Below are 23,069 nucleotides of genomic sequence, written 5' to 3' on the forward strand. Positions count from 1 at the left end.
TACAATACTAAACCAGAAGTACCGGGTATCATATACTTAAGCTTTAAGACAAGTTCCATAAAATAATGTTTAAACTCGCCTTAAATAGTTCACCTTTTCTATACATTTGTTTAAATAATATAAAAAATATAAATAATATGAATATAATACGAAAGCCTTAGCATAAGTTTTAACTTTAAGTAAACATAATGTAAATAAATAAATAATATGAACGAGTAACCATAATAAAATCCTCTGTTTTATGGCCACATTTCTAAAATTGTAATTAATATTAAGTATCACAGGTACCAGTTATCATATAGTTTTGAATTAAGCTCCCTTATTCCAGTAGTTCTTTTTATTACACATAGTTCTATATACTTTTATACATTTTAAATAAAAGAAACTATAAATAAATTAATACTCTTTAAAGAAATACAAGTAATAAAAAGTAATAACATATAGTAAAAAATAAACACTAGAAGTACCGGGTATGATATCGTCCAACTTCCTCTTCTAAGTCTAAAAATACTTAAATATTTTCGTTTTTAAGACTAACCTCGAAAGTAATCCCTCAATATAAATATAATTTTGTATTATTTAAAATGATTGCAGGTATATACCCCTTAAATATATATATTTTTATTCGAAATCTGCTCGAAAAGCAAACAGTCATTCGTGGCTATTTTCGGCGGTGATTCGTTCTCAACGCGACTGAAATGCGACTTTGTGCCGGCGATTGTATTTGCAGAAGCCGTGTGAATGAACTGCTCGCCTCCTGGCGAGGCTCCTCCCTCCTGGCATACCATATCCTGGCAGACCGTTTTTTAGCCTGGGCTTGGCTGGTCCTGGGCCAGGGCCATTTATCATGCGAATCCCAGGAGAGTGCTCAAGGCAATGAAATTAAAAGCTGAATTGTTATTTTTGCGCGCTTGCCTCTTTGCAGTCGAGTCGAAGTAGAAGGATATGGAGTATCCTGGGCCCCGGCTGCAATGATTGGCATTTATGGCCCAGAACCAGGGACCAAGAGCGAGCAGGAGCCCCACCAAGGACCTGGCTGCATTTGGAGGCCAGGACGACTCAGGACTCGTGAGACTCTTCAACGCTTAATTGGCTTTTAATTTTGCGCGGGCGCATTACTTTCCATTACGATTAGAAGTGTATCCCATTAATTAAATTCCATTCCAGGAGCAAAGGATAATGCCACACAGCGCCACTCCACGGCAGGGCAAATAAAATTCAAATTCAAATGGCCAAATATTTACAAGATAATTTGACATTTTAATGTTCGGCGACATGTGCGGCCATAAATAACTCGGCCCAGGATATTAATTCACTTTGCCGAAAGGATTACAAGCCAATTCGCCCACACATACAGCCAGGACACGAAGGAGTCAGGGTGGAGTCAGGGTACAACATAAAAAAAAGGAGTAAACGGGAAGGAGCCAAACCGAAGGAGCACATGCTTACATATTTTTTCGTGGAATTGCGGTTGTTAGACATAAATATCGAGTTACATTCTTGTGTGGCAGAGTGTGGCGGTGTGGCAGTGAGAGGAGGACCTCCTCATATCGCCCGCAAATGTCCTCGAACGGGTCGGGATATTAGGAAAACATTAAAATCACATTTTTAATAGATTACCAGAGGTCGGGGGGTATCGTTATTCGATCTGAAGGACGCAACGGAAGGACGAAACAGCTACAAATCAGATGGAATGAGTCCTGTTTGGATGAAATGTGAGTCCCACACTTCATTCCGATGCACTTTCGCCCACACAAAACAATTAGGCAATCAATCAAAAGGACTCCCCATACATAATACTCCTGGCACTCCAGAGTGCCTCCACCGAGAAACTTAATTGAAATCAAAACAAAATGCAATTCAATTCGCTATCCAACAGATTTTACTTACACATACATGGCTCACATCGAGGCGTCGTTAGTTTATGATTATTCGAAGGATGGCAAGGACGAAGGAGACGCGAGACTCTGACGGCAGTGGCAAGCTGCTCTCGAGGAAGTTGTAAAGTGGGTTAGAGCATCAGAGGGAGGAAACTGCATCCCGCCATGGAGTGTAGTAAGGATGCCTGCTGTCGAGTCGAGCCAGGGACTTGAACGACAAGAGGTTTATTATCTCCTCGGCGACACTCTGCCATAATTCAGGCGAAGCTATAGATCCTTGAACAGGGAACTTGGTTGATCTTTTCGGCTTAAGTGCCATCCCGCCAAGGACTCCATTCAAACTTGCTCACAAATTTAAGTTTTTCATTCAAAAATATGCGTTGGAACATATATTTATTGAAAAGTGGTACAAAAATCAGTCACATGGGCTAGCTCTTTGATTAATCGTCCTTGGGAAGTAAAAGGAAACGGGAATATCCTTGGTCAGCAGTTCCTCACAGACTGCATCCTTTCCTGCTCCTGTGCGAGTCAAGTGCTTGTCGTTAAGCTGAATTTGATTGTTTCTCTGGCAAACTCGACTCCCAAAATAAAAACCAACTGCCAGCTGAGAGAGGCAAGGTGTTGTGGCAGCCATTGTCCTGGCCATGTTGTTTCTTTCAGTTGACCGCGACATACAGGACGAGAAATACAGGACCAAAAAAAAAACACAAAAAAAAATAGGAAGAAAGCAAGGAGCAGACTTCGGGGAAAAAGAACAAGCGACGCGTTTTGTGTGTTGGGCTTTCCTCTGCCAATTGCATGTGCAAGTAAATGGGGAAAAACGGAAAAGTGGGTGGTTTTAGGGGCTGTCTGGGGGAGGGATCTAGTGGGTATGTCTAAGGGGGTGGCTGGCTTAGCTTCTCCCTGGCTGTGTTCGGTTTATTATGTCAGGGGGCGCACCAGTTTGAGACTGAATAGTGTTTAGCTGTCGACTAAAAAAGACATTTTCCAGCACACTTTGCGGTTAAGCAGACAATACCCAAAACCAGCATCCATCCCCCACAGCTTCCCACAGGACACCCCCTTATCCCACGACACACAAAAAAGAGAAAACGCATTTTATGGCATTCAAATCGTAATGATTTTGCGCTTTTCTCATTTTCTTTCCTAACAATTCCTCCGCAAATGTGTGGCAAAGTTGGCAGAAAATTGCACTATCTTTATATGTGTGTGTCTGTGTGTGTGTGTGTGTTAGGGGTATGGTGTGGTACGACTGTGTGTGTGTGTTGAGTGTTACTCATTGAATTTTCATTTGGTGAGCGCTTGGAAAATCTCAATGACGATGTCAGATGCTGCCTCATCATGGTGTCAGAGAAGGACATGAAGAAATGGCGCCCAACGTGGGTCGCCTGCACCAACTGACCAGAAGCTCTCTCTGCTTCTGTCTTTCCAATTAAAATGTAATGGCCAACTGCTTTAATTTTCTGCTGCTTAAATTCTCATCACAAAACGTATTGAATAATATTAATAATTTTGTAGAAATGGCAAGTCCTTTAATTTCATATTCGCGGTTCATAAACTCCTCCCTTGACACGTGCGGCTGCAGAAAATTTAAATGCAATTAAAAATCATTTAGTGCCTTCCAAATAAGCTATTCGGCTATTTGGGCAGATGTTTTCATCTGAATCCATACTGAATATGCAAATTGAAATTAACAAAAATAAATAAACGACTGTCGGGCTTGTCCAAAAATGATAGTGGCCGTCGTCATACACGTCGTATGTGTAATATATTTGGTCCTTATTTTGGCCTGTACGCACCACTTGCTTCTGGCATTCAGTTGAGCGCATCATCAGGGCGTCAGGCGTCAGACGCCAAGGAAACAAGATCCTGTATCCATGTAGCCATGTTGTCACTAAATTGTTTGATTTACCCAAGGAATTTGAAGCATTTCTATGGCAATTATTCATCAAAAAGGACGAAAGGACTGCAAAATCAGCGTAACATTGCAAGAAGTGGAAATGTTTTGCTATAAAATTGTTGGAAATTATCCTGGCTAATCAGAGCCAGGTGGCAGGAAAACATTTCTTTGGAAATTTGATGAAATTTCATTTACTTTTCCGCAGAATTTTGTACAAAATTAAACCTTTTTCCCCCGAGCTTATTGAATAAATTTTAAGAAATTAATTTGATTCAATGTGACTTTGCAGGCAGAGGAGAGATAAGGCTCGACTTATATTGTCTTACCTCCAGCGACTCATCCTGTGACATCCCCACCTCCATCTCCATCCCATCTATCTCTTTGTGTGCATATGCAAATTACTCTCGCATATTTATTCACACACACACATAGAATCGCATACAAGGCCCACAGGATATATGGCATATAAAGTGGCATTTTTGCAGATGATGGGAACCGAGCTTAATCACAGAGGAGAAAAATCAAAATAGTCGAAGGGGGATAGGATGGCTGGCTGGCAGAATATGAGACAAGGACAAAGCCTTTTGTGTCCTACAATAAACTATTTTTTATTGGAACAGGTCCTGCCAAAGGTGCTGGCTGGCTGCCGGGATGGCCGGCAGAGTCCTGTCCGTTCTTCACATTTTTTTGTAGTTTTTTGTGATTTTTTCGCAACTCTCCCTCAGAGCTTCCTCACTCGCTGCTACTGCTACTGCTACTGCTGCGTTGTCGACCGCATAAAAGTTTTTCAATTAAGTGCCATGCCCTACTTTGGACTTTTTGCTGAAGCCAACCCACACACACACCCACACACACACACACACAAACACATGGCCAAATCGAAAGGACTCGCACACAGAGGCAGGGAGTTACATGCGCGGCATTGCTGCATGCATAATGCGGCGGCTAAAAGCGTCGCCAGCATTGCCATCGCAGTTCCAGTTGCAGTCGACGCCAACGCATGTCCTGACGCAGACGCCGACTGCGACGTCGACGTCGACGCCGACGCCACCGTTGACTGCGTAAGTGGAACACACGCTTGGACTCCTCAAGCCCATACCCTTGATCCAAGGATCTCAGGTTTCTCCAGCTATCCTCCCAGGTACTCTCAGGTCAGGTTTCTTAAATTAATTAAGGAAGAAAGAAATTAAAATTATAATAATTAAATTTAAAATAATGCTAAGACTCTCTTTCCTAGCTTACTCTCACAGGACTAAACAAAATTCTAACTAAAAACAATATGTTACTATTTTAAAATATTTTTATGTCCAAAAAAGTATAAAAACTTACAATGTCCCTCCAAAAAAAACTCTCAAGAAAATCAAGCCAAGCCAAAGAGCAATCCCGTATGGACTCCAACCTAACATATCCTTCATTAAGGACCTTATCCTTTTCGCACTTTTTTTTTGCAGACACACACCCAGGAGTATGCGGCAGCGATTTTGCATTGAAAGAAAGAATAGGGCCAGAATAGGTGTGGCAAAAAAAATGTGCAACTTTGGTTTTAATATGCTTCAAGTGAAAAGGACATGAAGGAGTTAGAGGAGGCGAGAGAAGCGAGAGAGGATCTTGTTAAGGAGGCAAGAACTCCTGAAAAGGAGCTAACCCGCTGGTGGCAGAAAATCAACAAAAACGAGCAACTTTTTGCTGCAACCTGAGCAATTTTCATTAAATACACAAAAAAAAAAAAAAGAAATATTTGTAGAAGCTTGTGATGATGATGAAGGGGGATAGGGACGAATGGATGGCTAGGGACTCACAGGACGAGACAATTTTGAGCCAGAGTGCAAAACAAATACGTGACATGTGCGTAGCCCCAAATGCTTTTAATGAAGTAGCAAACCTTTGTTACAAATCTTCCATTCTAGGATTCTTTTCTTTTCTCTTTCTGTTCCTGATGTCCTTTCCTTGGCTTTTTTTTCATTTAACTTTGACGTTTGCACGAAGGTCTCTATCGCAAGGATAATTCCTTTCATTCCCCAGGAGAGCCACTAAGGCACTGATTTAATTAATTATTTCTCGAGAGTAGTACTTGGAATATAGAGTTTCTACAAATAACTATCCATACCCGGTACCCCTTTAAAAATCTCTTAAATTAAAGGCAAGTTCTGTGGCAGTTCTCTCCCCCCCTTTCTGGCATTAGTTTGGTGTATTTATTTTGGCCATGGCTTAAACTTCAATCATTTAACATAACGTGCACGCATTCTGCGGTCTACTCCGAGTTCCCCAGACAGAGAGACAGTCACAATCAACTCGAATAACTTCGACACACTCACAGAAATGGGGAGGGTGGGGATTCCTGGTTCCGGGGCCCTCCTGCCGGCAGGGCATGTTTATATTAGTTACCGGGGGCCAGAGCAACAAATGGTAGTGGAAAACTTTGCCCAGCAGGACTGTGAACAGTGAACACTGTTGCCTGTCCTTCTGATTGGAAGGATGGAGGAACAAAAAGAGATCCGTTTCCCAGCCAACGCATTCGGTGTCCTTGAGTCCTTGGCAAGTCAAGTCAAATGATTAAAACACACGCACAAAGGCGCCGAACAGGGGGGGGGGGAGGCTGAGGGGGAGGACTGGGAGAGGGATTGAAACCTCTTAGCGGGCAACATAGCCCCACCATAGCACTTGGCGCGCTAACCAAAATCCATTCAGCAAACTAAACCAAACCAATTTGAAGTGAAAACCTCAATTCAGAGCACACACACGCGCCCCTGCCAAGGGGGAGGGGCTTAAGCAACCACGCCTCCCCAAAACACACACATACTCACACTCACACTCACACTCACATACACTCTAACTTGCCCCATTGATTATAATATGCGCCAGGGCTCTCTTGGTCTTTCATCAAGTTGGGACACAGGACCGGGAAGTGTTCGACGACTTGACGGATAGACGGCTCGACAGAGTCCCAAAGTCGATGTCTTATATGCAAATTTGATTTAGCCCGCACAAAGTGGAATAATAAATACAAATCCCGAACACGATCTATGGGGCAACTCTTTAAGGCAGCCCCGCGCCACTGATGGCCGACCTGGAAGTCCTACAAATTGTGATTCGAGGTGGCGGAGTAAGAAATCAGGGATGGAACAAAGTAAACTACAATATATCGAAATAATCGAAACAAATCGCATTTAATCGTTTTTGATGGTTTGAAAAGTAAGTAAAATGGGTTTTCTAAGAGGAATAATGAAATATTCAATTAAATATGATTATACTATACTATAAAGTCTAAAATGTTTAAATAATCGAAAGATATCGGAAGCTATCGAAGCTCATTACTAATATTTAATCATTAATATTTCATATTTGAAGTGTTTAAGTAAATAATATTGATTTTCTTAGAGGAATATCAATGAAATATGATATTATAACGCTTTAAAGTCTTCAATGTTGAAATAATCGAAAGATATCGGAAGCTATCGAAGCTAATTAATCGAAAATATTTAATATTTAAAGCGTTTAAGTAGGTAATATTGATTTTCTTAAACAAATATCAGTGATATATAACCACATAACACTTTAAAGTCTTAATTATTTCAATAATCGAAAGCTATCGATATATTTTAATCATTTTCCAAAGCAAACAATCGAACTAAGATAGTGTTTCTCAGAAGAATACTCCTGAAATTATTACCACAACCAAATAATTATCAATTTAAGTCATTTAGCTAAACTTAATCGATAATTTCGATAAGTTCCTTTACAGAAAAATATTCAAATATTTACAATAGCTGGGACGGAAGTAAGTGGGCCACCCCTAGAGGTGGAATGCCCTTTGATTCAATGGGGTTATCCATCACGAAAGGGCGTTGGTTCGATGCGGCGGCAAACATATCCCATATTCCAGTTTGTTTCTGTATAGAAATTTGATTTTCATAAGCTGGCTCACGTGCCACGTCAAATGGCTTATATGTGGGTGTAGATGGAGGTGTAGCTGTGTCTGTGAGTCCTGGGGCCTGTCGAGGTCCTGCTTCTGTATCTGTGTGTGGGTTTGTCGATTTTTGGTTTACCATCTCGGCACGCACGCTCTCGCATATGCCGCGTTATTGAACCCAGGATACCTCGTCCCGCCAGGACTCCCCTCCCAATCACCCAGAGTAGGTACCACGATGGTGGCAACGCATGAATTAAGCCAAAGATATGTTTGACAGGCAATATTTTCACTAGCTGCTGTCCTGCCCTGCACACAGTTCACATTTAGCCAGGACACGTAATGCATTTGCATGGGTCCTGCACAGCTGAAGGAATTATGCAGCGCTCTTTTAGTAGTCATGGGCAGTCATGAACCAGGAATCCACAGCCACAGAGCCCCAGGAGCCACAGCCCCAGAGTCAGAAGCTTTTAAGTGCGCTCTTAGTGGACAAGTGAAGAGAAAAAAAAAACAGCGTAAAAGGGAGCAGCAGGTGCGTAAGTCCGCAAATAAAGCAACCAAGGTGCTGGGACTAAAGAAAACGATCCCCAAGGTATTCTGCATCCTGCAAGGATTCTAAGGATATATGCAAAAGCGGTGCATGCATATAGGCAAGAACAGAACAGTGTCCGAGTGCCGGACTTATCACTCCCCCCCTCCCATGGGGTGCTGGGAAACTAATCTATATTTCCCACCTGCCAGGACCTAATCCTGCGAGGGTCCTGCGAACAAATATTCTATTCTAAAAACAGAAAAAAAAGGGGAGACTGTGACAGATGTCAAAAGGTGACGATGATTCACGCTCTACGCTTTCAACTAAACACTTTTTAGTCCTTATTGTTTATTTTTTATTTATTATTTTTTATTGTTTATTGTTTATTGTTTAGAGAGTAGGGGAAAGTAATGGAAAAAACTGGCAGAAAGTGCACATTGTATGAAAATGGCAGACAATTCAATTAAGTTTCCCCCTGACAAAAAATAATAGAGGTCCTGGAAACACCAGGACCACTATGATAGATGATGATGAGTGCCATTTCAATTAAAAAACTGCACATCCCGCTAGCATTTTTCACACGCATGCATTTTTCTCGCAATTTCCAATTCAATTTTCCCCCCAAAAAAAAATAGGATATTTTAATCCTATACCAAAAAATTTAAAAAAAAAAAAGAGAATAAAAGGGGGAGTATTGGAGGCAGGCTCAATTAACTGGCATTAAGTGACTGGGCCGGGGAAATCTTTTTCCCGGCGAGTGAAATTGAATACGTGGCCACCCACTCAACCACCAAGCCACCAAGCCACTGAGCCACTGAGCCACCAAGCCACTGAGCCACTGAACCACCGCTCCGCAAAAGTGACAGCACAAGTGACATTTCAATGATTTCGCTGTCAGTCAGTCAGTCAGTCCGTCAGTCAGTCAGTCATTCAGGCACTCAATGCCACAAGGAGGAGACTCCTACCCAGAATCCTTAGTGGGAGGGGCGGTGGTGGCACTCAAGTGGGCGTGCCACAAGTTTGATTCCGATTGCGATTCTCATTCCCATTCCGAGGAAGGAGACTTCCGAGGGCGAGACAAATGGCTGTCACGCAGTGGTGGTTCGAAACAAACAACTAAATTTTTTGGGTGGGCAGGGGAGTTACTGCCCCTTTTTAGGGGGTAAAGTGCTAACCACAGCAAAAAGCAAAAGCATACAAAAAACCATCAAACGACTGTCGAAATGCCAAACGTTGTTTTTATCAGCTTTTCTAACAACTCCCCCCCTTGAAAATCCCAAAAATAAAAATAGAAAAAAAAAAAGGAAAAGCCAGGAAAAAGTTGTATTTTTTGACAATTATCGTTAATAAGCAAAGGTCTACTCTAAAGTATCTACTAAATTATCTATTATAGTATCTATTTTAATATCTATTTTAGTATCTATTATGGAACATAAATTATTAAATTCCTGGCCCCATGCCGCCTATGCTAATTAGTCATTTTGATCTACTTTGATCCTCCTGTAAGCGGCTTGTAAATCATATGAGCACACTGTCCCCCCCTTAGAAAGTGTTTGCAAAATGTATTAAAAACTAATTAGAAAGCAAGCCGCCCACCTCCATGCCCACCTCTCAGGTGAGGTGAAAGTTTCATTTCAATAATTATGGGGGGGATAGAAGCTCAAGTTTCGAAGCAACTTGCCCTTCGTTCTACTTGGAAGAGAAAGTTTCTCTTTCAGGCCCTAAGTTCAATATTGGTTTTTAATCAATACGCGATTGCTGACACTTTTATATTAAGGATATATAAGGATATTAAGGATAAAGAAAGGTAGTATTATACTCTATACTAGAGATGTCTTTAAAGCAAGTCCTTGATGGCTAATTAATATAGAGGACCCTCTGGAGGCCTAGCAACTTCCTCAAGTATTCCATTAATTAACTAAACTAAAGTCTAACCAACTAGACTGAAAGTTAATCAATCAAATTGCTTGTCAATCATCCACCTGACCATCCTTGAGAGTCCTTATGAGTTGTATGAAAAGTTTTGCCTTTTCTGATTTCTCTAATACATAATTTATATATATGTATATATATATGTGTGATATGTGAGAAAAAAAAAGTCAAATCTGTCTCTCAAAACGAGCAAGACTTAAATACATCCTTGCCATTTGTCAACTGGCAAGGACAACACTCATACGCCCCGTTGCCACGAACACTAAATTGTGCACTTTCATTTAATAGACACTTCGCCCCCTCTCTTTCGAATGTGTGTCTTCCATCTCCCTCCTCTTCAAGTGCCTGGCCATATTTTAACTTAATTAACTTGCAACTATTTAAGTGAACAACACAAGTGCCTCGTTTTCTGTTTCTAGTTCTAGTTCCAGTCCAGACTTGACTTTCAAGGATTTTTTTCTTCATTTCTTCTGTAAGAAATCTGGCTCTCTGGGTCGCGACTTCTCCGGTTCTTCGAAAGGCACATTCAATGACTACAAATTGTGGTCATCAGGAAACAAGAGCCGGGCCGGGCCGGACCGAGACTGGCCTGGCCACCTCAGAGGCCACCCCAGAATTAAAGGTGGAATCAGGAAATAGGAGATTTCGTTTGTCACGTACCATGGAGAAAGTCGAACCAACCGAGCCATGGGTGCTATGAAGCCGAGGCACGTATACCCAAGGTGCTACCCTCTACCCTCCTCCTCCTCCTCTTCCTTGCCTCCCCCCTCAGTTACGCCCCCTTTTTCCACCCACTTTTCCGCAAGTTTTCCGCAGACGGCGATTGCCACTGCGATTTGTATAAAATTACAATTTCATTTCAAGCCAGAGCCCAGAACCCAGAGCCCAGAGCCCGTGAATTGAGGTCGATAGAGAGGCTCTGTCTTCTCCGGTTCCCCCTCTCTTTCTGGCAACTCTATATCCATCACTTTCACACCCCTGTGCGGCATTTTCTTTAATGGTATTTAGGATGCGGGGACTTTCTTCGAGTACATCAGCTATCTAAAGTGGGGAGTCTTTCAAAAAAATAGACTCTTTAAGGAGGGAGTTTATATTTAAAGGAAAGCTATATGATACCTGGTACTTTGCTGAGAAAGGATTAAGATTTGAAGGACAATACCTGGTACTTCTCTGAATTAAAAGCATATTTCTTTAACAAAATTTATGGAAAAGGATATTTAGAGAGTTGAGATTTAAGGGGGAAAAGAAAACCTTAGAATACCCGATACAGGGCTTAAAAAGTAGTTTAGATTTTGAAGAAAAAAAAATAAAGCTATTCGATACCTGGTACTTCCCAATACCGGTACTACTTCTCTCAAATCTTTTTAACAAAATGTTTGAGATTTAATACCCGGTACTGGGCTGATAATAAAGTCAAACTTTTAAAGAAAAACAAAAAAAAAACCCTGTAAGATACCCGGTACTTTAAAAAGTAGTTAAAAAAAAATATTATACTTTGAAATTTTACAAAGAATAAATATAATAAAAAGTACAGCTATATGATAGGCAGTACTTCTCTTAAATATTTTCCAATAAATATATTTCAAAATAAAGTATAATTCCTTAGTCGCCTTAAAGAACTAATTGGCCTCTGACCCGCGGGTGCAATAACCAAAGGATCCAATGCTCATTATAGAAACTAGGACTCCCAGGACTATGACTCCTGCCGCGACCTCTCCCTCTCTCTTTCTCTGTTTCTGTCTCTGTCTCTTCTCATTGTCAATTGCAATTCTCTTAATTAGTTTCTGATGCTTGGTGCGTTTCTCTGTTCTTTGGATACCGATTCTGATTCCGATTCCTATTCCTATTTCTATTCCTATTTTCTATTCCTATTTTCTATTCTTATTCTTATTCGTATTTGGTCCTTCCGCGAATGTCCTTTTTGCTTGTTTTTTGTTTTTTTTTTTTTGGCATTCCGGACCGTCGTGATGTAATTTTCTGCTTTTTACATTTCTCCTCATTTCATTTTATTTGACTTTTTTTCGTGTGGAGTTTGTTTTGGTTGGCTAGAAATTTATTCAAATTGGAATTTAATTGAAATGTTTGTCATTTGGAAGCTTTCCCACACACCCAACTACCCCTACTATCCTTAGATACAGATCCAGAGACATTTCTAGTAAATTTCTCGCTTTTGACTTTTTACAATTCGGATCTATTTATTTATTTTGCGGCTTACTGCCCACTGCCTCCATACATAGCTCCTCCATCCACGTCCAATTCCACGTCCAATTCCAAGACCAATTCCAAGTCCAAGTAATTGTATGAATTTTAAGAATTTCAACTGGCATTCCTTTCAAGTACAATTTCTAACAAAAGATTCTGTTTCACAAAAAAGCAATAAAAATCAAATAAAATTTCAATAAACTATTTGCTTATATTTCAAGTATTCCTTTTTGCTTTTTCATAAATAAATTATTTCAACTATTTATTCGGTGAGATTTAAGGTCTTTATGTATTTAGTTGAATTCCCATTGTGTGTATCCTTCGGTTGTCTCATATCCGGACAGGACATGTGTTTCATTTTGTAAGTAGGAAGTGCGAAAATCGTCTGGTTAACAATGATTCCCTCGCCAATGGACTGGACTGGGGATTGGACTGGGGACTGGACTGAGGACTGGACTGAGGACTGGACTGAGGACTGGAGTGTAAAGGATAAAGGACGACGGAAAACGAGGAAAAATAGATGGTAGTGGTTTGGTGGGAGGTGGGAAAATGGACCTGGACCTGTCCTGGTCTGGTCTGGTCTGGCCTGGTCTGGGCGAAATGAAAATCACAATATGCTAAAACAGATGCAAAAAGGGGAAAATAAATATTTTGCCAGCAATCACATCAACAACAACAAGAGTTCGACGCAGTTTTCTAGCCTGAGGGCCTGTTGTTTTTATGTATTTGTTGATGTTTTTCCTCCTCCTTCTCCCTCTCACTCTTGCTATCTCTTTCATTTTGGCTCGTCCTGTCTCTTTCTTTTTTTTGGGGCCTGTAAACCAATTTGCCAAAAACCCAACAACAACTAAAAGGGAAAAACGTTATAAACTCGCCAAAAACCAAACACGAGAAGTGCACTATATGAGGGGCTAGAGAACACAAACGGCAACAAAAATTGGCATTTCCAAAAATTTTTAACTAAAAACTAAAAAAAAAAATAACACTTTGGGGCTGTTTGGGGGGTGGATGTGTGTGGGAGGGGGAGGTGGAGGGATGGTAAAAAATGTTTGTAGAAAAAGGCTGCTAACGAAATAGAGCTGCCGCCATGCCTATGGAGAAATAGAGTGCCAGGGCTTTCAGGAACACACACAACACCCTACACCCTACGCCCCACACCCTACACTTTACCATAGGCTATACCCTACACCCCACTTCTCAGTACACCCTGCTATGTCCCACACCCTACACTCTACTATACCCACAACATATACAACTTACTACATCCTACTCTTTACTAAACTCAACACCCTACTACAACTTACACCTCTCTATACCCTACAGCCTTCTACACCCTACACCCTACTACACCTTATACTCTACACCCTACAACTTATTAGACCCTACACCCTACTGCACTTCACACCTCACCATACCCTACTAGGCCCTGCACAATGCACCTTACACTCCACTATGCCCTACTCCCTATAGCCTGCACCCTACACCTTACACTCTATACCCTATGCCTTATACCCTACACCTTACTAAGCCTCACTACACCCTACAACTTATTAAACCCTATACCCCTACTGTACGACACCCATCTGTCCTACACCCAACATCCTTCAGCCTTCTATACCCCACCCCCTCTACACCTTTCACTCTACACCCTATGCTCTATACCCTCCATGCAACACCCTTCCCCTGCACTCTATACCCTACACCTTTCGCCTTATACCCTACACCTTACTTAGCCCCACTACACCCTACACCCCACAATTTACTGATCCCTACACCCTACTGCACCTTACACCTTACTATACCCTACACACAACAGCTTACTACACCCTACACTCTACACCCTACGCCCTATACGCTACAGCCTGCAACATAAACCAAAAATGCACTCAATACAAATACAAATTACAGCCCGGACTGAACAATCAGAAGCATTTGAAGCCACCCCCTACAAATCCCGCCTTGGAAACAAATTTTCGGCGTGATTGCATCGCGAACACACGGCGTATACGTAATGCATGCACCCACTGCTCACAGCCCAGAGCCCTGGAAGGGATCAGCAGTGATGGTGCTGCGATGGCCTTAATGAGCCTCCTGCGAGAAAGGACCAGGACCGGGCCTTAATGGAAATTTCTTAGTGGCCAAATTGAATTTTCAGTTTCGAAAAAAAAGGCCGACTTGTTGAAAGAGTGGCAGTGGCAGTGGCAGTTGCAATGGCATGAGAGGCAGTTGCAATGGCATGAGCATCCGAACAGCTGATTTATGTGAGCCCTTCTCCGTGCTTCTCATAGAGCCTAGCTACCTAGCAACTTGCTCATAAAAATGTTTGCTCATTCCGACTGAAAATTTCCCGGGGAAATCCCATCAAATCAGCGCAGTCAGGCACGTTTCCACGGGCCATTAGCCATCCATGTGCCCCGCCTCCCAAAAACTCTCTCCCTTTTAAGCCATCGACAAGCAAAAGGGAGCCAATTTGGCCAAAAACTCAGTTCTAGCCGAAACACGTTCGACTGTTTGTTTAAATTTTCAGCAATGGCAGTGCCACTACTGCCACTGGAAATTGCTTTTATTTTCTCCTTTTTTTTGGGGCGACTCGTCGCGATCATTTGACCATTTCGGTTTTGTGTACTTTATGCCTTCTACACGTGCCCCCAAAAGTCTCCACTCCCACCCACTTGTACAACAATGAAAAACTAGTAATAATATTGTGGTAATATCATTTCGCAATTTAGTTTCGCCCACAGACACAAATTCCAGGCACAACAATAGAAGCTAACCGAAAAACTAATTTCATATATGTGTATCCATAAACGGGGAAGTTCACTGCAATAAAAGGTGTGTGTGTATCGAATATTTCGGTCAGCAATGTAGAATTGCAAATTAAATTATGGCAGCCAAGGGCACAGACACTCAGGCAGTCAGGCAGTCATACTCGGGCTCAGCATAAAAATATGAAAATAAATATTAGTACAGAAATCTTACAATTTTCCACAGCATTAAATTTCACTTAGCATATAGAAGGATATAAGTAGGGAGGAAAGGATACTTGCAGGTTGAATGGAAAGGAAGGCAAAGTGCAGCTCGTTAAGCGTCTGAATCTCAACCGAGTGACTGTCTGGAGGGATAAAGGATACTGACGCCTTAGGCTTTAAATTTTGTATTTGCCAAGGGCGCTGCCACACACTGTACGGCTATAGCTGCTATAGATGGAAGTTTATGGAAGAGTATTGCACGTTCGACCCACATTTAAGAGATACTGACGCCTTATTAGTAGTAATCAAATAGTATTTTAACAAGGGCGCTGCCACATACTGTACGGCTGAAATAGTTGCTAGAGATGGGCTGAGTTTAGAGCAAAAAGGCTCTAATAGTTTGGTCTTAACTTTATGAAAGAACATTTAAGAGATACTGACACTTTAGGCTTCAAATTTTACTTTTGCCAAGGGCGCTGCCTCACACTGTACGGCTGAAAAAGCTTCTATAGATGGGAAGAGTTTAGAGCAAGAAGGCTCTTATAGTTTGGTTCTAAGTTTATAAAAGAGTATTGCACGTTCGACCCACATTCAGAGGCACCTTCGTCTTGGCCAACAGAACTAAGTGGCTTAGCTGGAGCATCGCTGAAGTGCATGACAGTTTGGCGAGGCTACTGGGCTGGGCTGGGCTGGCTACAAAAGTTTCGAGGGCAAATTTACCTTTTGTGTTAATTCTCGCCACACTTACCTTGGGCTTGGCGCTATGACCTCTCCTCTCCTGGTATTCTGGTATTTGTCTCTGGTGTCTCTGTGCTCCTCCACTTCTGGAAATAAAACGAAATATAATTCAAATATTTGCTATATTAGTTGGTGACTTGAAAAAAGAGCTGGAAAAGCTGGAAATCATGGGCAGCAGAGTCATTAAGGACGAGGAACATTAAAGGCACTTCAAATGGTATTTGCATATTTTATTTCTCATCTTTTTTATTTACACAGTATTTTTTGTCACAAAAACGCAAAAAAGTCAAGCTGGAGAGACACTTTTCATTAACTTTTCGGATGTTTGTGTGTCATCAGATGAACCATCCAGGGATATAATTATTCTTTGCTCTACGCCCTTAAAAAAAAAAAAACACTCGCACACACATAAAAAAAAGCGTAAACAAATTTTTTGGCGCTGTCAGAAAGTCCCCAGGGATGAATTCATTTCAAGACGTTTGCTTTATTCTCCATTCTGTTTTATTTTTCAGGTGTTTGTGTCCTTTCCCCAGTCCTTGTCCTTCTCCTTCTCCTTCTCCTCATCCTTGTTCTCCTCCGTGTCCTGTTTATACTTTCTACTTTATATTGTACTATGGTCTCTGGCATACTCATTCAAATATCTGTTTCTGTAGCTCATTGTTGTTGCTTAGCTTGTTGCAGTCGGGAGATAACAGAGACTTATCAGTATGTCCTCAAGGACTCTGTGCCCTGTCTGGGGCTAGACAGCCACCTGGGGACACAGGACAATGCGAAGGAGTCTGGGATAAGTGGTGGGGGAAAATGAGCCAGCGTGGAAAGTTCATTGGGTGACGATGACAGCAAATTGCATTAAATGAACTAGAAGAATGCCTCCCGGCGAGACTGATTAGTGACTTTCCTATCTCCTCCCCCCCCACCGGGAGCAGCAACTGGACAGACTGGAAGTTATGTGCAGAAAATGAAAAGGATCTCCTCCCCCACTTCTGCTCCAAGGGGAGAATCTATACACTTGGCTTGAAGGCAAAGGACTATTAATAAATCAAAACCGTTCTAATATGCTTTCATTTCGGGAAGGACTATTTCCCATAAAGACAAAGTCCTTGGGGCTAAGGTGTTAGTGTTCTTATATGAACTCCAGAGAAGCCCCATATCTTTGTCATTTTTGATCAGATTTTTAAGAGGAATATCTTAAAAGATTCGTGGGTTAATTCTCTTCAAGTCTGCATCTAAACTTAGTCACTATTTATTTTTTCCAATTTTTGGTTATTTTTCTGGGGTGACCCTTTGAAAAATGGAGGTGTTCCTAAGAAGCATAACAGGGCCCAAAGGGAAGACTATATCTCCGCCAATATTCATCCGATTCTCGAACGGAATGTTTCAAATGATTTGGAGATCGATTCCCCATCCTTCTGCATCAAAACTGGTAGCAACATATTTTTTAAATTTTTTCTCAAAATTTCCAGGGGGTCCCCTTAAAAAACACAGGGAATGGCCTTAGGACACTCTCAAAGGCTATATCTCCGACAATATTCGTCCTATTCTCTTATGGAATACCTTAAAACATTTATCGATCAATTCCCCATTAATCTGTTTCAAAGTCTGATGACAAAATATTTCGTCACATTTTTCCCCATTTTTCTGATGAGACTTCTTTGAAAGGTAAAGGAATCCTTAAGAAGGACGATACGGCCCAAAGCTAAAGCTATATCTCGGTCATTATTCCTCTGATTCTTAAGCGGAATACCTCAAAAGATGTTGATCGATTCTCTATTGATTTGCATTATAACCTGATAAAGAAATATTTTTTAGATTTTTTATTAATTTTTTTGGGGAGAGCCCTTGGGAGAAATGGAGGTGTTCCTGAAAAGCCATCTATGGCCCAATGGGAAGGCTATATCTTGGTCATTATCTATCCGATTTTTAAGCGGAATACCTTATAAGATTTGTGATTTAATTCTCTTTATTTCTACATCAAACCCCTACCGCGAATATTTTTTTATATTTTTTATAAATTTTTCTTTGGAAAGTTGAGGAGTCGATGGCCATATCTCAGCCATTCTCTAACCGATTCCCGAAGCTTGAGACTTGTTTTCTCATCAAAACTCACAAACATACCACCCTAGAGTCCATAAAACCGCAGATTTGAAAAGACCAGAAAGCAGAGCATCGAGGGATAACTACTCCCCAATAAACGTCCTTGCAGATGTGCACTTTTTGGAGTCCTTCCAACCGCTACTCATAAAAATGAGCCAAAAGCTGTTGGTAAGGATAAACATATGCGGAATCAGATGGCATATCCTCAAATGGCTCTTGGAAGGAGTAGAGTCTTGGGTCCTGCAGCTCGCTTGACTCCTGCCCGAATCCTGCCGCCATCCCAGGCAACCGCAATGTTTCCCTGCCAGCTGAGAAAGTGCCAGGCTCGAGTTAATCTTCCCCGGATCTCCGGCTAACCCGCAAGACCCCATCGCCTAGCTAGCTGGCAGCCAGGCAGCGAGGCATTAACCGCAACATTTTCGTCCTGTCAGCAAATCTGGGGACAAACATCATTTCCACTGGCAGATGGGTCAGGTTCATAGGATATATACAAGGACATTCACTCACATATACATACGTATGTATATGTTGGGATCCCTTGTCTTCCCGCAAATTGTTACTTCTGGCTAATCAATTGCCGCCTCGTCCTTTGAGTTCTATAGTCTTTGAGTATATTGTTGGTGGTGTTGATGGTATTGGTGTTGGGCGCTTTTGAAGGATTCTGTTTCGTCCTTCGGTTAGTGAGATGAATTTTTGGTTGAAGCTCTCAGCTCTCAGCTTGTGGCTTTTCCTCGTATTTGATTTAGAAATTTGCAGGTAATGAAGCTGTTTAATGTCGATGCCATAGCCCGAGACGGCAGTTCTGCGGCCAGCCACTCAACTAACTTGTCCCTTTCCAGGGCCAGAGACTTGGTCCTTCATCCTAAAATGTGGTCAGAAGGCTCAGATTCGAGTAAGGGCTGAGCTGGAGAGTTGTGATGTCATAAGTGGGTGGAGACATAAATTAACGCAGGATACAAATACACTCTCTCACACACAAGGACTCGTTTTGTTGATTAAATTTTAAAGACAATTTTCCGATTAAACTGCTCGAACCTGGAAAAGCAATTATCCTTACCAATCCGGAAGGGAAATCGTTCCTTATTTGATACACCAATAGGAGAGAGAGAGTGTGTGTGTGTGTGCGAGTGTGTGTGTGCGAGTGTGTGTGTGTGCTAGTGTGTGAACTGCAAACTGGCAACTTTCGCATCGAATTCATTTGCAATTAAACGCATAAACATTTTAATTATGCCAAAGCCTCGCCTGGGAAAAGTTTCTGGCCATCGCACATCCCGAAACCTCCCTCTCTGATCTTGATCCTTGGAGCCACTCTGACCGCGAAGTCATCCTCCAGGAGGCAGCTCCTCCTCTTTGTTTGCAAAGTTTTTGGCGCACATGCATAATGAAAAGTTTCCACGCCATTGTGAATGCAAGGCAAAAGTCGACTGGGGGGGCTCCTCAAGTCTGGCTATCAATTTGTTTGTTTGGGCTTTTGTTGGAGAAGGGAGGGGAGAGTGGGGAGTGGGGAGTGGGGAAGGGGGAGGTCCTGTCGGAGTAGATCCTGGGGCGCAGGTGGGAGCACTAAGTCGCTGCGGCTTAGGCTGGCAGCTTAATGAATTTACATAACGCGCACACAAATCAAAAGCCAAAAAGGAGCAGGACTCACGACTCCTCCACCGCACTGCCAGGCGACATGTCCTTTTACCTTCCCTCCCTTCCCCCCCTCTCTCTCTCTCTCTCTCTCTCTCTGAGCTAATCAGCTTGGGGAAAGTTTCTGTACGAAATTATGGGAATTTTGAGTTATTAAAAGGCAACCTTAGAAGTGAAAAGCTCTGCCTGCCAGCTAATCCTTAGAAAAAAATACCTAATAAATAAAAATCAAATACAAACTTTTTCCAGGGGGGGGGAGGGAGGTAGGGGGCATTCATCAATGACAAGTTGTCCTGCGGGATGGAGCGGGGAAGGACCTCAATGAGCAGCGAAATTGAATTGGAAATTAATGTGAAAATTAAAATGAAAAATGGCACTGAGAGTGTGCTAGTGTCGGGGACACATTTTCATTAAGAAACTGAAATCAATTCGAGTCCTGGGCCAGGGCTGGTCTGTGTATAGTGGGCAGGATACTATATTTTCCATAGCATACTTATGCGGGCATGCAATTATTTATGAAGCCACCGAAAGGATATCCCCCATGGTTCGCCCCCAATTATTAGCTGACCCCAAAAACAGACAATTGGCCAGCAAACACACTCCCAGCCCACACACACACACCAAAAGGACATTTGTCGTCTGTGTTTTCCACTCCGACGGTCCTTGGCAATAAAATTAAAAGTCGCAACCGAAGAACAGGCTTTTGAAAGAAAGGGCTGTGCGAATTTTTTCTCCCAAAAAGCCGGCCATGTGTGGTGGAGGTTGGGTCGGGGTGTGAGCTCAAAGTTAAATTTATGGCCCATGGCTGCAGGCTCCTAGCTCCCAGCTCCCAGCCAGTCAGCCATTTTTGTGTTTGTCTTTCTTGGGCCTGCTTGGTCCAGGTCCTGGTCCAGATTTTTCCTCCACTCTGGCCACTGCATTTATTTCACTTGATTCTCAAAACAAAATTTATAAGTTGCGCGGCGCGTCGTTTATTTTGTTTTAATAGCAAAGCAATTCCAAAAATAATATAAAGACATTACCAGGATTCTGGCTCCTAAAAGCCTGCTGCAGTATTTTCTTTTTTTTATTTTCCAGCCAGGTTAGAGAGTCCTTTGACTCGAGGCCTTCCCCAAAAAGACAAAAAACAAAGACAAAGTTCAACTGCGGGTCTTGGCAACAAAACTTGGAAAGCCAAAAAAAAAAAAACGAAAAAAAAAAAAAGTGAAAAAAATCGAATTGCAAATATTGATAAAAGAGCACTTAAAATGGATTACAATAATTGAGGAGCAGAATGCGAAAAGTTTTGCTTTCAGTGTAAACTTTTGTTCTGAACCGTTATTACCTCCTTTGAGGTCCCTCCCAACGATGAGAAGCGCGGAGAAGGGCGCTCTTTGCAATAATTGCCGTTTGATGACAGAACTTAACTCAAATATATACCGAAAATCACAGAAATCGAATTGAAAAGAATGTAGATTTTCTCGGGAAGGAGTCTTTTGTTCAAGGACTCTTTCTGTATGTGTTTTAGGAGCCGCAGTGTGACCAGCTGTTGTCTTGTTCTGATGACAGAACTTTACTCAAACATATAGTCTCACTTAAAATCGAATTGAAAAGACTGGAACATAATGGTAGATCTTCTAAGGAAGAAGTCTTCCTTTTCAAGGACTCGAATGACATTTTCCCCAACTCCCTAACAAGTCTGTACGTGTTTGGGCCGCAGTGTGACCAGCTGTTGTCTTCAATACGACGATAACAATCGCAAATGGCCTTTACAATGTCTACCGGGGAGTTGGGGAGACGGAGAAGACGAAGGACCTTATCAGTTACGGCAAAGTCAATTTAGGGGACAACACATGTCCTGGTTCGCACGAGTCGATATTAATAAACACTTAAGCCAGGGACAGGGAACAAGGACATGGGAACTGAGAACTGAGAACTGGGTCCTGGGAACCGCAATACATGGGAAGCCCCCTACTACACCAACTCCTCATCTATGGGGCCAGTGGATCAATGGTGATGGGCCGGTGATGGGCACATGTGACTTGAAATGAATGGCATCGTTTGCGGATGACAGGCGACTACCACCACCACGACCACACACACAGGACACAGGAGCCATCAGGAGTGTTGTATCCTGCAGATATTAAATTCAGCCCAGCCAGACTGCCAGGCTGCCAGGCTGCCAAATAATGCGTATTTCATTAGAGGCCGCAGAACAGAAATGGCGACAAACAGCACAAAGTAAATGCCACTGGATATGCCCACCACTCGAGTAGGTGACAACCGAGCACAGGACACAGGGTGGTCCTCTCGAAAGGACTATTTTTCACTCAGCCTAATGAGATGTTCTTATAGCCCATTCATCTTCATCCATCTTGCGGCTCTTCCAGCTGGCTGAGAAACACGAGATGGAACTGCATAAAACATATTGTTTTTATGAATTATTGTAGATAATGTTCGACAATAGTCATCAAATGGATGTGATAGTTCTCTTAACTATTGCAACTATTCACGAGCCTCCTGAAGTGTGGCCATCAAAACAGGCTTACATTCAGAGGCAGAGCCATTATTCAACTGAAATAAGGTATCAGTTTGAAGGAGAGGTGATTCTATGACAAATGTCTGGCATAATTCTTGGCTAGGACTTAGGGCATAGGAGGGTATAGGGTCTAGGATCTAGGGCTCTAGGGTCCTCTAGGCTCAGTACCGGGTATCTTATAGTTATACCTCAACCTACAAAGTCTCTGTGTCAGAACTGTAACTATCTAGTGCTAGTTATCTCCAAGCTAGGAGGGTCTAGGGCTCTAGGGTCCAAGGCTCTAAGGTTAGTACCGGGTATCTTATAGTTATAACTTGAACTAGAAGGCCTCTGTGTCAAATCTAGTACCAGGTATCTAGTTAGCAAGGAAGGTCTAGGACTCTAGGGTCAGTACCGGGTATCGAGTACTTATAATTGGAACTACAAAGCCTCTGTGATAGAAACAGAACTATCTAGTACTAGTTATCTTGTTATCTAGAAGGGTCTAGGCCTCTAGGGTCTAAGGTCTAGAGCTCTAGGGTCAGTACCGGGTATCGTATAGTTATAACTTCAACTACAAAGCCCCCTTTGACAGACCTAGAACTATCTAGTACTGATAGCTGATCGTGAATACCTTCTATTCGCCCTTCTATTTGTGGCAGTTAGGGTTTCTGGAAAATTAATTATACACGCATGCCTAGACAAAGAACAAAGGCGAGTGGGTGGGAAAAACTCATAATAATCACTGGTGGCATGTGCTAATACGATAATGGGCGACCAGTTGGCAGA

The 23,069-nt window shown here is 42.1% G+C and overlaps 1 protein-coding gene across 5 annotated transcripts in view; it reads right to left on the reverse strand.

The window, feature by feature from the left end:
* LOC6505218 (zwei Ig domain protein zig-8) overlaps positions 1–23,069 on the reverse strand; it is a 174,792-nt gene that overhangs the window by 80,309 nt on the left and 71,414 nt on the right. For 3 of the 5 annotated variants that reach the window (XM_032451946.2, XM_044717397.1, XR_006507757.1), the window contains exon 4: positions 16,071–16,146. The gene's annotated coding sequence lies outside the window, so the exon portion shown is untranslated. The remainder of the gene's footprint in view (positions 1–16,070; positions 16,147–23,069) is intronic. The other 2 variants (XM_044717396.1, XM_032451947.2) reach the window with 1 other exon arrangement.

Source organism: Drosophila ananassae, chromosome XR, assembly GCF_017639315.1.
Source record: "Drosophila ananassae strain 14024-0371.13 chromosome XR, ASM1763931v2, whole genome shotgun sequence".
NCBI lineage: Eukaryota > Metazoa > Arthropoda > Insecta > Diptera > Drosophilidae > Drosophila > Drosophila ananassae.